This window comes from Lepidothrix coronata, unplaced genomic scaffold, assembly GCF_001604755.1.
Source record: "Lepidothrix coronata isolate B3197 unplaced genomic scaffold, Lepidothrix_coronata-1.0 Scaffold187, whole genome shotgun sequence".
Classification (NCBI taxonomy): domain Eukaryota; kingdom Metazoa; phylum Chordata; class Aves; order Passeriformes; family Pipridae; genus Lepidothrix; species Lepidothrix coronata.
Window position 1 is genome coordinate 1,189,109 of NW_016690367.1, and position 4,161 is coordinate 1,193,269.

The following is a 4,161-nucleotide window of genomic DNA, read 5'->3' on the forward strand; positions in this document are numbered from 1 at the left end:
GCTGTAGGGGTCAAGCAAGTTTTGGGGTGCGGGGGGTGCGGGGGTCTTGGGGAGCTCTGGGAGGGGGGTACGGGGGTCAGGCTGGTTACGGGGGATTTGGGGGTCCCTGGAGGAGCCCGTGGTAAGTCAGTCTGGTCGTGGGGTGCGGCGTCATAGGAGGACTTGGGGTGGTCTTGGGGCTCATAGGGGGGCTGGTCGTGGGGTTGAGGGCTTGCAGCGGGACACGGGGTGCTGTGGGGTGTGGGGTCCGCAGTGGGGTCAGGCTGGGTGTGGGGTGGTGACCTGGGGCTGGGGCGGCCAGGGGCACCCGTAGAGGTCAAGCTGGGTATGAGGTGCTTTAGGGGGCTCAGAGTTTTGTGGGGGGTCAGGCTGGGTGTGGGGGACCCGCAGTGAGTGAGGTGTGGGGCGGGGGGGTTGTGGGGAAATTAGGCGTGTCCAGGGGCTGGGGGAGGCCGGGGAGGCACCTGCAGTGCTGTTGGGAAACGTACGGGGCAGGAGGGAAGTGGGGTAGGGGTGTCCCCAATGGGGTCAGGCTGGGTGTGGGGGGAATGGGGTGCACTGGGGCTGTCCCAGGGACTCTGAGTGGGGCTGACGGGGAGGATGTGGGGTGGCAGGGCTGAGGGGGCAGCAGCGGGGCCCACAGTGGGCTCACGCTCAGGAGGCAACTGTGGCCCTGTCCCACGGTGGGTGCCAACCCCAGGACTGGGGGGTTTCCCCCCATGGTGTTGTTCCCACCGGAGCAGTGGGGGGGACGGGCGGGTGCAGACCCGGGGAGTGAGGTGCCCCCTGCTCCCCCCGTGTCCCGCCCTGGGAGGTGGCAGCTCCCGCTCTGGCACCCGGGTCCGGCTCTTGGTCCTGGTTTGGTGCTGCTGGGACTGTGCCCAGGGTGCAGCAGCTCCACCTGAGCTTCGAGAGAGCTCTGTCCCCTCTCCCCCAGACCCATCTGTGCCCACCGAGACGGTTTCCAAAGCCGACCTGGGAGTGCCAGGGCCCTCTCCTGCTGTCCATCCCTGTCCCGGGGGCTTCTCCTGCCGTCGGTCCCTGTCCTGGCTCACCCGGGCAGTGCTAAAATCTTCCCATCGACTCCCCTGCGGTCCGGGGGGGGGAGGGGGGCAGAGGGTGATGTCGCCACGTCCCCTCCTCGACGGGGACATTTTGCGGTGATGTTACAACCCAGAGGCGTGTGTGGCGTCCCCGGCGGTTCCTGCAATCCCTCTTTCCCTTCCCGAATTTCTCCCTCCTGGCAGCTGTGGTTGGTGGGTGGGACGAGGGGCTGGTGTAAACCTGGTTTGAACCCGATGGCAGGTCGCTGCCATGTGCTGTGCCGGTGGCTTTTGCCTTCCCCGGTGCCCGGCGGGGTCCAAGAGGCCGGCGGGGTGGCAGGGGGACAGCGGGGGACAGCGACAGTCTTTAGGGCTATCTTTAGGGCTGTGTTGCAATGGAGGGGTGTGCCTTGGCTCGGCGCTGCCGGCAGCCGCCTCCTCGCCCGGGGATTGATTTACGCCGAGGCTCCCGCTCGGGGAAAACCAGCGTTTGCTCCGCGGTTTGTGCGAGCGGGGCGACCGCGGTGGGAATGTGGGGCTGAGCCGAGCTCACGTCGGCGACACAAGGTTCGGGGAGCACCATCGGCCCCGGGCACTGTCGCACCTCACACATGCTCTGTCACCGGCCCGGCAGCGGGACCGGCCGAGCCGGAGCGAACGGCCAGGATGGGGAAGGCGGACGGTGCGGGGAATCTCTGCTCCTCATGGGAGAGGAGCCGCCCTGGGGCGCGGGAGCAAGCTGGGTTCTTACGAGGTGCACCTCAGAACTTCCCCGTCTCCCTGCTCCTCCCTTCCCAAGGCTCTAAGGCAGGCACGGATGTGGCTCTGGGAGAGCCGGGGTCACTCCCCTCCGCGTCCTCTTCGTGCCGGAGTAACCCGGTCAGTCCGCGAGAGTAACCGGCGCCTGCACCAGAGTTGAGGTGACACGGGACCCAAGTTCCGTGTTTGGCTTAATCCTCCTTAATGCCACTGCCCTGCTCATGCCCGCTGTGCCCGTGGTGATGCAGCTGCACCGTGTCTATCCCTGAGAGGAGGCAGCCGAAACTCGTGAAGCAGTTTGCATCCCCCCAGCTGCGGGGCCCGTGTAGATGTGAATCTTCCCCAGCTCTTGGCGCTGGCAGCCCCTCAGCTTCTCTCCCGCAGTGAGGCACACGCCGCTTCTGCCTGTGGTGATGGTAGCGGCGAGTCAGCGGCAGCCAAAAGTTGATCCGTGCACCGAACCTCTTCCCACGGTGGTGCTCAGCCCGTTCTGCGGGCGCGGGGCTCCCCCGTCCCTTCACTTGGCTTTCCCTCGCTCTTAAGAGAAACTTCAGGCCTTCCCGAGAGGGTTTGGAACGTGCTGAGGAGAGAAAGTGCCTTCTCATCCGCGGCGGTGCTGCTGGAATGAGGTTCCCTGTTCCCGGCGCGCAGCCTGGCAGCTGCTGGAATTGCCTGCAGCCGCATCGCTCCGCACCGCGCGTCCCCCCGGGCGGGCACGGGCCTTTCGGAGCCAGCAGAGGGTGAGGATCGCTTGGAAGAAAGGCAAAACATCAGCTCTTCCCCGAGCGGGGCACTCTGAAGTTATGTCACGATTTAATACATAACAAGCTTTTCCTGAGCTCCCTCCCCAGACACGTCCTGGAGGGCAGGGCAGGCTGCAGGTGGTCCCTGCCCTGGGGGGGGCAGGAATAGTCCTTTCTCTGCTGAGCCGTGTTTTAGCTGCAGGAAGAGGCTCGAGGTGGCTGGAAGTTTGGGGTGATAATTGGCTCTTGGCCACGCTGGATGAAGGTGTGGGAGCTGAGGTGTGGTTTGGGGAGGGGAGGGACTTGCTCACCGTCAGCCCGGAGACCTCTGTCAGTGAGCTACCTGGGAAGGAGGGGGATGTGTCCCTTGTCCCTTTTATGCAGTGATTTGTGCGAGTCTCTGAGTTGGGATTCACGGGGAGGGGCTGTAACCGGTTCTCCCTGCTAAGCCCGGGACCAGCACCCGGTGCGGGGGGACGAGCAGTGTCACGCCCTTGGACATTCCACCGGGGCTGTGGTCCTTCAGAGCCTCGGGGCTGTCCCGTGCTATCCCCTTCTGAGCTGGTGGGGACAGCCAGGGTGTGGTGGGGGCAGCCAGGGTGGGTTGACTGTGGCTCTGGGGTCCGGCCGAAGCGGCCGCCCCCGCTGCCCACCTCTCCCCACTAGAGGCTGCTGATGACCAGAGCATTTTCCCTCCCTGCTCTGAGAGAGCAGCGGGGTTTGGAATTCGCAGGGCTGAGCATCCCAGCCCGAGCTTTTCCTGCTGATTCACCCTGGAGACAGCAGTGCGCTTTCCCCGGGTTCAGGGGGCACATCTGCTCCCCCTGCCAGGCCCACAATAGATCTCCCCACTTCATTAAGTCTTAATTAGGTAAATGCAGCGGGACCATGTGCGAGGCCACTGCCAGGGGACATGGATCGTGCGTGGAGCCGGGTACCAGGGATGCCGGCTCCCATCCCGCCTGCCTCAGGGGTGCCGACGGGGTTTTTCCAGCTGGGCGCTGAATGTGGAATGAGTTCAGCCTTCCGTATTGTTTTCCCGGAGGATGTGTGCGCAGCGATAAGCGCTTCAGCCCTCCGGCATGGCCCAACTGGCAGAAAAGCCAAGGATTAGTTAAGCCATGGAAGGGATCCCTCACCGCTGAGCACAGCCGCGGTAAAACCGCCCTGTAGACACAAAGGAGACTCTTTGTCCAGGGCACCAAATGCCTGGGCAGTGTGGGCTGGAAAACAAACCTGGGCCCTGGGAAGATGATTAATCACGTAACAATTAGGCGTAAAATGAAAGGCAGCGGCTGCTGCAGTGGAAGGTGCCTCGGAAGGAGTTTGTGGTGTTGCACAAGCCCCGCTGCCTTTGCTGGGTACAGGCAGTGCCGGGCGGGCAGCGAGGTGCCAGCTGGCTCCGGCACCGGGCACGGCTTCCCCGACAATGGCAGAGCGGCGCTTTACATAATCTGGGACTTGCCAAACAAGCTTGAAGGTCTGGAAAATCCTCCTGCTATTGTTCGTGCTCAAAGTTTGCTAAATTTCCTGGTTTGATCTGCCGGGCTGGGTTTTGTTGTGGGACCGCAGTGTTTGGGGAAAATGCACTTTGCACAGAGAGAAGAAAAGGGCGT